Source organism: Chiloscyllium punctatum, chromosome 2, assembly GCF_047496795.1.
Source record: "Chiloscyllium punctatum isolate Juve2018m chromosome 2, sChiPun1.3, whole genome shotgun sequence".
NCBI lineage: Eukaryota > Metazoa > Chordata > Chondrichthyes > Orectolobiformes > Hemiscylliidae > Chiloscyllium > Chiloscyllium punctatum.
The window spans coordinates 111,834,920-111,847,293 of NC_092740.1; positions in this window are offsets into that span (position 1 = coordinate 111,834,920).

The window sequence follows — 12,374 nt, forward strand, 5'->3', positions numbered from 1 at the left end:
ATTTTTTTTGGCAAACCATTCACACATGACCCAATCTGAACCATCTTGGCATCACTCTTAACCATGCATTGATCTATTGCAATGGCTCCAGAATACAGGAGCTAAAGTCAAAGCAAGAGTGAATCGCTTACAGAAACTACCAGGCACTTGAAGCAGCACACACAGCTTGAACTATCCAGAGTATTTTACTCAATGTCAAAGCTCTAGAGCTGCAACACAACCCTATTAATTAACTACTTCATGGAAGCCATGAGGATTATTTATGGGTCATGAAACCAACACAGCATGAGAGATTTCTCATGCTAGCACACATTGAACCTTGTGATCGCCATAGCAGAAACATCCTCCTCAAAGAACACCACCAACTGACAGATAACAAAATACATTCCATGGCGCAGATTACTCTTGACCACTTATAAGATCCCAGGGACAGTGTGGCCTCTTGCTCCACAAGTGGAAAATAAGGAACACCTCAGATTCCGACTGTGGGTCATCCATGTTTGACCATTGTCTGACCATAGACTAAACTCTTGCCCTGGGAGATCCAGTTGTGATTTCACCAGGATTCACACTATGTCAGGAGAAAAAGGTGTGCCCAGGCACCACCAAACACAAAAATACTTCTGGTGAATGCAACATGGAAATTAATGATCAATGGCCAAAAAAGCACATCACTAACCCACTATACAGCTACAAGCATGAAATATTCTATGATAGCTAATAGCATGTCTATCTGAAGCCTTAATATCTAAGAAATAACCAATTTTTAGAGGTTATATTTCCCAGCACCAAATTACAGTGATTGTCTTTCCTCAGAAATGAACAGTTAAGCCTTAGAGTTTTTCAGACAGCTGGTTTTAATCTGTCAGGGAAAAGTGGAATTTATTGTTTCTTCTCAGCAGGGATTATTATATTCCTTCGACCCAGCATCATTTTTTTTGGTGATACTGAATTACATAAATGGAGAAGGAAAGGTTAAAGGTTGTTTTGTAATTGACCCAGCAATGTGTATCTCATTTTCATGTCTGTCCTGCAGAGCCTAAGTATGCCAGATGTTACTGTTCTGAATCATTTTTAAGAGATCTGTCTGAATTTAAATACTACAGATCTATTAACAATTACAATTTGCGTACATGATGCAAATCTTTAGCTAGTCGAACATCTAATGCCTCCATGTGAATAGGTATGACCGCAAAAGTGTGCTGAGTTTGCAGGGCTAGCTATTAAATGGTATAGCTAAAGTAACACCCAATGCTCTCTATTTGGTTCAGATACAAGTGGTGTGTATGAGGTTGTTAGAAATTAGAATTAGTTAGAAAAAGTAACTTTATTAGAAGTTAGAATATCTGTACGTATAACATTAGTTTGCAATAGGCGAAGAAGTGTACTTTATTTAACATTCGTGGGTTTTAAATTCATTTTTATGGGAAATTGCTTAATGTTTCTCCGGCAAGGAAACCAAGCTGAAGAAATCATGAGGTTGGTTTGTTTGAACAAAAATCCATTATTAAAAGAGATAGCAAGAAGAATGAAGCTATGCTAGGCTTTTCATTTAATTTGGATTAACCAAGATGTTTTGTGAAATACATATATATATTAGTATATGGGAACATCACACACAACTGCAATAAACAATAGGCTAGTTCATCGGGCTGGTAAAGGGTAAAAACAGGTGCACTCACTCATTGTGAATTCTTGTTCGTGGGCGTCATAAACAGGCCAAGCCATTAACAAGCAATAATGAAATGAATAAAACATTTGGAAGTTAGTGTGGTCCCAGAGATTGAAATGAATGGGAGGATAGGACAAGTCTGGACTAGACAGCCTGAGAGCTGATAAATGTTGAGATAAAGATATAGTCAGACTATGTACAAACTTTATATATAATCATTTGGTAGTACAGAATTTGAGTACTGCTGACAAGAGACCAACTAATTAGGATTGACAGTCTGACAGTGTAGCACATTAGTGCTTATTGGAAGGTACATGTATTAATACAGAAGACCCTGTTCTTTACAGGCAGAAAGAACATGTATGCACACTGCATCAACTCAACAAAATATGTGAACGCCATTGTTTGGGTTAATTCTGTGTGGCAGTGTTTTGACCAATAAGAATCAACTTATCTGGTTTAAAATTTAAACAGAGCTTGGACAGTTAACTGCCATTCAACTGGTTTATTCTCCATGGCAATGCCTTCACTTGGCAACTAATCAACCCTCACTTCTTTGAAAATAAAATTTCCATTTTGCCTTTTGGTTGGTCATTCTTGCAAATTGTCCTGATGCATTCAAGATGAAAGCTTTGATAAAATGTGTCATTTTTCAGCAATTTTCAATTAGCAATTCTGGAAAGTGTGAAAATGAATAAGTGCCCTGGCCGGATGGGATTTATCCTAGGATTCTCTAGGAAGCCAGGGAATAGATTGCAGAGCCCTTGGCTTTGATTTTTATGTCATCATTGTCTACTGGAATGGTGCCAGAAGACTGGAGGATAGAAAATGTTGTCCCCTTGTTCAAGAAGGGGAATAGAGACAACCCTGGTAATTGTAGACCCCAGTGAGCCTTACTTCTGTTATGGATAAAGTCTTGCTGTAAGAGATAGGATTATAATCGTCTAAAGAGGAATAAGTTGATTAGGGATAGTTTTATGAAGGGTAGGTCGTGCCTCACAAATCTTATTGAGTTCTTTAATAAGGTGACCAAGCAGGTGGATGAGGGTAAAGATGTTGATGTATTGTATATAGATTTCAGTAAGGCATTTGATAAGGTTTGCCACTGTAAGATATTGCACAAAATATGGAGGCATGGGTTTGATGGTGATTTAGTGGTTTGGATCACAAATTGGCTAGTTGACAGAAGATAGAGAGTGGTGGTTGATGGGAACTGTTCATCCTGGATTTCAGTTACGAGTAGTGTACTGCAAGGATCTATTTTGGGTACACTGTCATTTTTATTAATGACCTGGATGAGGTCATAGAAAGATGGGTTCGTACACAGTCCAAAGATGTGCAGGTCAGGTGAATTGGCCATGCTAAATTGCCCGTAGTGTTAGGTAAAAAGGGGTACATGTAGGGGTATGGGTGGGTTGCGCTTCGGCAGGTCGGTGTGGACTTGTTGGGCCGAAGGGCCTGTTTCCACACTGTAAGTAATCTAATCTAATTTGTGGATGACGCTAAGGTTGGTGGAGTTGTGGACAGTGCAGAAGGAAGTTGCAGGTTACAGAGGGACATAGATAAGCTGCAGAGCTGAGCTGAGAGATGGCAAATGGAGTTTAATGTGGAAAAGTGTGAGGTGATTCGCTTTGGAAGGAACAACAGGAATAAAGGGTACTAGGCTGATGATGAGCAGTGTAGATGAGCAGACAGATCTTGGTGTGCATATACATAGATCCCTGAAAGTTGCCACCCAGTTTGATAGGGTTGTTAAGAAGGCATACAGTGTGTTGCTTTTATTGGTAGAGGGATCAAGTTTTGGAACCACAAGGTCATGTTGCAGCTGTAAAAACCTCTGGTGCAGCCACACTTGGAGTATTGTGTACAGTTCTGATCACCGTATTATTGGAAGGATGTGGAAGCTTTAGAAAGGGTTCAGAGGCAATTTACTAGGATGTTGTCTGGTAAGGAGGGAAGGTCTTATGAGGAAAGGTTGAGGGACTTGAGGCTGCTTTCATTCGAGAGAAGTAGGCTGAGAGGTATAAGATAATCAAATTGAGACATATAAGATAATCAAAGGGTTAGTTAGGGTGGACAGTAAGAGCCTTTTTCCTCCGATGGTGATGGCTAGCATGAGGGGACATAGCTTTAAATGGAGGGATGATAGATATAGGACAGATGTCAGAGGTAGTTTCTTTACTCAGAGAATAGTAGGGACGTGGAATGCCTGGTCTGCAACTGCAGTTGACTCACCACCTTTAAGCCCATTTAAATGGTCATTGGATAAACATATGGATGAAAATGGAATAGTGTAGAATAGATGGGATTCAGATTGGTTCCACGCGTCGGTGCAACATCGAGAGCCGAAGGGCTTGTATTGCGCTGTAGTGTTCTATGTTCTATGTACCCACACCATCACAAATCAAATAGCTGAAAGACATATTAGAATCCTGGATCATAGATCTACAGCACAGAAAAAGACTCCTTAGCCCATCGCATCTGCACTGGTCCGAAACAACCATCTCATATTTCATTTCCATTTTCAAGCACTTAGCCCATTGTCTTCAATGTCTTGGCATTGCAAGTGCACACCTAATTACTTCTTAAATGTTATGAAGTTCTCTGCCTCTCCCACCCATACAGAGTTCTGAGTCCCACCAACCTCTGGGGAAAACGGTTTCCCTGAAATCTCCTCTTGCCCTTCTGCACCTAAACTTCAATCTGTGCCCCCAGTCATTGATCACTCCACGAAGGGAACAGGTTTCTTCCTGGCTACCTTATCCATGCCCTATATTCTACTTTTAATTGCTGTAACTGATTGAGCAAGCCTTTCGAATATCTGTTTAGAAACATAGAAAATAGATGCAGGAGGAGGTAATTTGGGCCTTCGAGCCTGCACCATTCAATACAATCATGCAATCTCAGTATCCCATTCCCACCCACTCCCCTTACCCCTTGATCCCTTTAACGGCAAGGGTCACATCCAGCTCCCTCTTGAATATATCAAATGAACTGGCCCCAACAGCTTCCTGTGAGACAAAATCCCATTGCTTCACAATTCTCTAAATGAAGAACATTTTTCTCATCTCAATCTTAAATGGCTTACCCCTTATTCTTAGTTGTGACCCCTTGCTCTGGACATTCCCGACATTGGGAACATTGGTATTGCCGCTAGACTGTCCAGTCCCATCAGGAGTTTATATATTTCAATGAGATCCCTCCTCATTCTTCTAAATTCCAGTGAATACAAGCCCAGTCGATCCAATCTTTAGCCCACAACTCACCTATTCAACCCTAATTACGAATGAGAAAAGCAGGGCAACTTTTTAACAATTCTCTAACTGCTTGGCAATCCTAATATGGACAATAGAGATGAAACTGCGATGGATGGGTGAATGGTTGGTTGGGCAGAACAAAAGAGAAAAAGCCAGGCAGACAAACAAATTTCCTCTCTGCAAACTGTATGTTGTAGACTACATTATTTCAGTATTTTTAATGGAAAATCTGACCCATTTTTGCAGATTGAATAACAAACTACTCACTTTGAGCAATCTAGTGTTGATACTAATGTAATTATTTGAAGGTAATGTGTTTATTGAAAGGAGGCAACATGTAAAAGAAGTAACGGCATTGTACGGGGGATTTGTTTTCCTCATTTCCTGGATGAAAGCGTACAGCAGTTTGTTTTTGTTTGTAATGTGAGTTGCAGCCAGTAAAATAAAACATTTTACTAAATGTAATTCCTATGTATCATGAAGAAACAGATTAATTTTGTTTCCATACACAAGTTCCTGAGTATTACCACTGTAATGGGCTTTTTTGAAATCGTTGCAATTCCATAATATCGTGAAATATGTGTTTGGCAAGATGGTGACAAGATTACTGGACTAGTAATCCAAAGGGCTTGGACAAATGATCCAGAGGCATAAAATAAAATTCCACCAGAGCTGCAGGTGAGCTTACATTCAGTTAATTAAAAATATTTGGAAAATGAAGTTGGTATTGGGAATGGAATAAATCTAATGAGCAGCATCCTTAAATCAAGCACCACTTCTAACCCTTCGAGCAGGATCCATCTTCCTACCTCATGACTGAAGGAGAAGTCTGGTTCTCGTGTGCCTACCTTAACAGATATTAATCCAACACTTTGTGGTTTAGGCATAATCAGCTGCTCAGAAGTGCACAGAGTCACACAACATGGAACTTTGCTCAAGTTTCTGCTCAAACCCATTGGCAAACCTAAAATGAACCAGCGCAATATAACAATGTTCTAGAATTTGATTTATCTTTATACTGAAGTTATTCTTTTATGTGTTAATCTGATGCTCAGCGTTGAATATAGTAGAAAGTATATTTGTTGCAAGGATGCACATTCCATGTGAGTGTGGAGTGCATCCATCACGAGTAGGTGACCCGATTTCAAATAATTGTGTATAATTTTGCAAGTCTATGGAGAACCTTTCGCTAGTCATTGTGCAGTGCATTACTCGGCTGTTTAGATAATTTTTAAAAATGGGAAAGCTTTCAAAAGTGCCTAACTGTTTCATAGAATCCCTAAAGTGTGGTGGCATCCCACCCAGACCCCTACATTACCCCTGAAACCCCACATGGCTAATCCACACAAACCTGGACACTATAGGCAATTTAGCATGGCCAATTCACCAATCCATCTTTGGACTGTGGGAGGAAATCAGAGCACCCAGAGGAAACCCACACAGACGCATGGAGAATGTACAAATTCCACACAGACAGTCACCTGAGGGTGGAATTGAACCCAGGTCCCTGGCTCTGTGAGGCGACAGTGCTAACCATTTAACTCCTTGCATCTAAAAAAAGGCTTAGAGGCTCATGAGGGCCCCAGAAATGGGGCAACTTCAGGAAACACATCATGGTGATTAATGCAATCTATGGTCTGGTCATTTTTTTGAGTGATATTTTGCAGAAAATCGATTTGTGACTGATACACTTCAGCTATGCAATTTGACTATACAGTTCCTTGATCACTTCTACTGGTCTTGCTAATTTCAGACATATTTCCAAAATTGTACCAGCACAAGCTAGTGAAAGCCCTCAGGTTCTGTATGTCAAAGCACAAACCCTTTAATTATTAGCAGAGTAGGAAGTGGTGCAGTTGTTGAATTTTTCTGTAATCTCTTGTAATTTGTTTTCCACTACATCTACAGTAAAAATATTAACAATGAAGCAATTTAATAGTCTTATGGGAATGTATCAGCCACATTCTCAGACTCCAGAGTGGCCAAAAAAATTTGCAAGTGGCCCCACGCTGATAATAAAAGTTGTAAAAGAACATAGTTGGAAATTCCACATGCTATGTGCATTATAATAATACTTCATAAAATAACAAACATCAAAGAATATGCTTTGGAGACTCAACCCTATTGTGTGAGTTCAGTTCATCAACTGAACGTTTAAAAAATTCTCTAGTTTTATGTTCACAGTTTATGAATGCTGTACGGGTAATTCTTCTATAATGTGATAGTTGTGTTCTTGTGCAACATCATGTTGTAGAAAAATTTGCATTTTCAAAACAGCAAGTAAAGTGTTGCCAATGTAATCGCATCACAGCCAACACATGTTTGAAAAGTTTTTACTTTAAAAACAGTGTCCCAATTCATCATTTGCATTATAGTGAATTCACATTAACAAAACGTGCATTATAGCAAAATGACCTGTAATGATATTGTTCCTCATCTTAGCACAATATGCAAAGTTAATATAAATTATCTGTTGATGCTCCACTACTGTCGTTGCATTTTTCACATAGATCATTGGGGGAAATGGTCAGGATTTGTATTTTGTGAGAAAAAAGACCTTTTACATTTCCATTCCACAAAGTTCAAACGGGACATTCTCTACTTGGCAATGCACCAGTGGTACCCACTCTACATTCCATTGCATTAACAAAAACACAGAGTGTGCAGAAGAGACTCAATAGATCTGGCAGAATCTACGAAGAGACAAACAGAATTATGCGTTTTGTGATCAGGGGAACATTTCTCTGGAATTGAGTGTTCTGCTGCACTCACTTCCATAGAGGGCCATGGACAGATAATTCCACTGCTGTTCACTACTTTACCAATGCAACACGTTCTCCAGCTGGTGCTCTCAGCCGTGTGTCAGATAAGCCTTGTTAGAGACATTAGTGAATGTTGGTGAAGGACCAGAATGACCTTACAGCACACCAGAAGGTGTTCCTATGAACTGAATATGGATTGTTTCTCAGTCACACAATTTCTTAAAGGAAGTAAAATTTGTTTCTTTTTGGAGGAGCCTCCATTGGACCCTTGAAGGGTACAAATGTTAGGAATAGTCCAGGTAGCTTATGTGTGAGTGCATGAGAGAGAGAGAAATAATGTGTGAGGACAAAACTCTTTCTTCAGAACTTGAACCTAATGTAAGATGTGGATTGAATGTGTGGAAGACAATTTATGCTGTGAATGTTGCACAAGTTGCAGGAGATTGTAGCATAGAATGGGAGATGGTATTCGTTGTCATAATCAAGCATGCTTTTCAAGGGGTTTGCTGTCAATTAAATTGATACTCAACCCTTCTGTCTGCCTGCAGGGCAAAAGCATGCATAATATCAGAGAGTGTTCAAAGCCTAGTTTCACTGATCTGACATCCACTCTGAAGAGAAGGAGGTGGACTACTCAGCTGAGGAGCAGGCCAAACATTCAGTTTTTGGCAAGGTCTATCTGTCAAGACAACAGAGTAAGAAATCTTCAACTTAGTGTTGAGAACTAGGAGACACACAGGGCATTACACTGGGATATGGAATACTGCATAACCCGTAAGTTAATTCTGAATGTTTTTCACTGTGAGTCCTTGTAACTGGAAGGCATGCATCCCACAGTACTCCATGTCCCATCTTTTTCATCTCTGAATGTTTATACTCTATGGATGCACTGTTACCTTCCATTAGTGCAGAGAAATAGTCACTTCCATGAATGTACATACATGATTAGGCTTGGGGTCACAATATCAAAACTGTCTAGGCAGCTGATGGAGGATATAACAGACCAGGTTTCTGACAAGTGGAGGACTGTTGGAGACATGGCTCATGCCAAGCCCCAAGCAGGTGGGAACGGCTGCCAGAAACCCTGCTACAAACCATCTTGAGTGAGTGTAGAGTAATGAGACTGGAGTAGAATGAATAATGATAATCATGTATAATGATGTATAGAGACTCGTGATTATGTAGAGAGAACTGAAAGAGACCAAAAGCTCTACCAGAGTCTAAAGAGAGTGTGTATGCAGTAGACAATGGATAAAGAGAGGTCCAGGCAGCAAGGCAGAGCACTTTGGAAGACTAAATCTAGTTAGAATGATAAAACACAGTGAACGTGGAAAATGTCTTGATAAAATAATACACAAGGCATCAAATGCAGCTATTGAAGTGAACCTTATGGTCAAGAAGAAAAAGAGAACATTTTCAAGAATGATTAGAATGGTGGGGCATTATGGCTTAAATATGGACCTGAAGAGCAAAAAACACTAAGCATCGCCTATAATATTGAGTAGTGGGGCCAGCACAATCACAGACAAAGGAGCATCTCCAGCTCTCAGGCAAGGCATGGAGACTAATTGTTAAATCTCATAGTTTCTAATGAGGATCCGAGACATGGGGTGGTTTGAGGTAACTTTAATTGCAGGTTTATTTTCAGTACAGCTTCATTTCTCCTGAGCAATAAGGCACACAAGAAGTTTTGAAATGTCCTAACTTATACAGATCAAGCTTAGAGTGCATGTGCCCTCACTTTGTTTACTATTGGTCAGCAACACCAAGTTATCACTTTGTAATTGGATCTGTGGTACAGTATCGTAGACCGTTCAAGCTTGCCTCAGCAATTTATTTGCTGGCGTGTACACAGTGTAACTGCTGATAGTCCTTAACCTGAAAGAGGTACTGCCACATTCAGTAATTTCAATGGTTTTCCATAAGCTAATCATCTCACTGAACGACAGAGATGGGCAGGCTTGTGGTCCACTCCTGATTCTTCATGGTTTCATGATGTTATCAGACTCTATTATCTCCCTGTAATGATCCTGTCCCTGCTTTTACTGTCTGAGACTGGTTTGAATTGTTTCCTCTAATGCTTTTAGTGATTTTTTTGTATATAGGTGAATCTAAAACTACTTTGGAACCGATATCTATGATTATTTTAAAGATCTTAACTAAAACCTACTCTTAATATTGTAACAGATTCATCAAATAATTCAAGAGAGGTAGTGTGAAATGTTCTTATCTATGTCTTCTGAAAGAAACTGCAGCTGCATATTCTATCGCAGTTTGGTGACCTTAAGTCTACAGAGCTACTATTGTTCTACTTGTGAAGACTACATTAAGCAAATATTTTCCTAAGCTCTCTAATTGCTGTCAGCCAAGTTTTGCTGCATTAGCCATGGGCAACTGCTGGCCATTTTGTGCTGCTCAGTCATATGCAGCCCTAACACTAATCTTCCACCTCCAAAGCAATTCTGGGTGATTAAGGGATGGCATCAGACTCAGGAATATGAGATTTGGAAGAAAATATATGCAAGGTATAGAATAGCTTCAGACTTAGATAAAAACATTGAAAAAGGATGATGTCAGTACATTATATGCAATGGGGACCATCGCGAATATTTGCAAAATCAAGCGTTGAGAAAGCACTGCATCAGATGCAGAAGTATTACTATTCAATATGTACGAGAGTTTTCAAAGAAATCAGAGTCCTGAGGAAAGCATGGATTTATTTGTGAATAATCCTTACCAGCTAACAGATATTGTACATGCATGCAATCTAAGGAACCTCCGTCTCTTACCAGAGGTGTGTATGAAGGATTTCACAGGTTGACAGTCAAACTGTTTGGTCATATTACAAATGCATCCTGCATGGGCTGCAAGATTGGAGTGGGACTTGAACCCGAAACCTCAGTCTCAGAATCAGAAGTATTACTCAGTGCATCATAGGACCTTCCAAAACAAGTATGGAATATGCAAAATCATAATGAACTGATCTAATTGAACAGGGAATCAATGGAAATATGGAACTATTTCTCAGAAACCAAAGAGGAACAAGAATGTTCCAAAACTATTAGGAACAGAAGTGTTCAGGACAAAGACAGAAAGAGTGCACAACATCCTAGCAGTCAAGATGCGACAGGAAATAGATCAAGAGATTGACAAAAACACCATGAAGACTGATCCTGTAAAGTCTGAGTCTTTTAGGAGAACATAGTCATAAGGAGAATAAAGACTTGGTGAGAAATATAGAGTTATGAGACATCAAGAGAATGCATAATGATGGTGATGTACTCAAGGAAAAAATGCCACATGATTATGAACATAAAACATAAAATATAGAACAGTACAGCACAGTACAGGCCCTTCAGCCGTCAATATTGAACCGACCTTTAGTCCTACTCTAAGATCAAACTAGCCGACGTACCCTTCATTGTACTACCTTCCATGTGCCTATCCAAGAACCACTTAAATGCCCCTAATATATCTGACTCTACCACCACCACTGGTAGTGCATTTCACGCACCCATTACTCTCTGTGGTAAGATCATACCTCTGACATCTCCCTTAAACTTTCCTCCAATCACCTTAAAATTAGGCCCCCTAATGATCGCCATTTCTACCATGGGAAAAAGTCTCTGGCTATCCATTCTATCTATGCCTCTCATAATCTTGTATACCTCTATCAAGTCACCTCTCATCCTTCTTCACTTCACTGAGAAAAGCCCTAGCTCCCTCAACCTTTCTAAATAAGACATGTCCTCCAATCCAGGCAGCATTCTGCTAAATTACCTCTGTAACTTCTCTAAAGCTTCTTTATCCTTCCTATAATGAGGCAGCCAGATTTGAACTCAATATGCCAATTGTCATCTAACTAGACCTGCAGCATAACCTCATGGCTCTTAAATTTAATCCCCCTGTTAATGAAAGCCAACATGCCATATGCCTTCTTAACAACCCTATCAATTTAGATGGCAACTTTGAGGGATCTATGGACATGGACACCAAGACCCCTCTGTTCCTCCATACTGCTAAGAATCCTGCCTTTAACTTTGTATTCTGCATTCAACTTTGACCTTCCAAAATGAATCTCTTCGCACTTTTCCAGGTTGAACTCCATCTGCCCCTTATCAGCCCAGCTCTGCATCCTGTCAATGTCTTGTTGCAACATACAACAGCCCTCCACACCATCCAGAACTCCACCAACCTTCATGTCATCGGCAAACTTACTAACCCGCCCTTCCACTTTCTCATCCAAGTCACTTATAAAAATCACAAAGAGCAGAAGTCCTAGAACAGATCCCTGCAGAACACCACTGGTTACCGAGCTCCAGGCTTTCCATCTACTACCATGCTCGCTCTGCTACGACCCAGGCAATTTTGTATCCAGATAGCTAGATTTCCCTGTATCCCATGCCTCCTTACTTTCTGAATGCGCCTACCATGGGGAACCTTATTGTCTGCTGATCTCTCACCTTCACCCTGGCCTGGGGAAGAATTTGACTCATCCACCTTCCCAGTAGGGGACACTAGATCACTATGATCCCTGAAACTCTGTGTGGCTCATATTGCAGTATTTTGCCTGAACGACAGGCTTTCACCTTTAGCATCCTAATCATCTATTCCATTGTTGCCCTTGCTAAGGAATGGGTGGCACTGGACGTCTCCTTGAGTCAGCTTTGTAGGTTTTATACA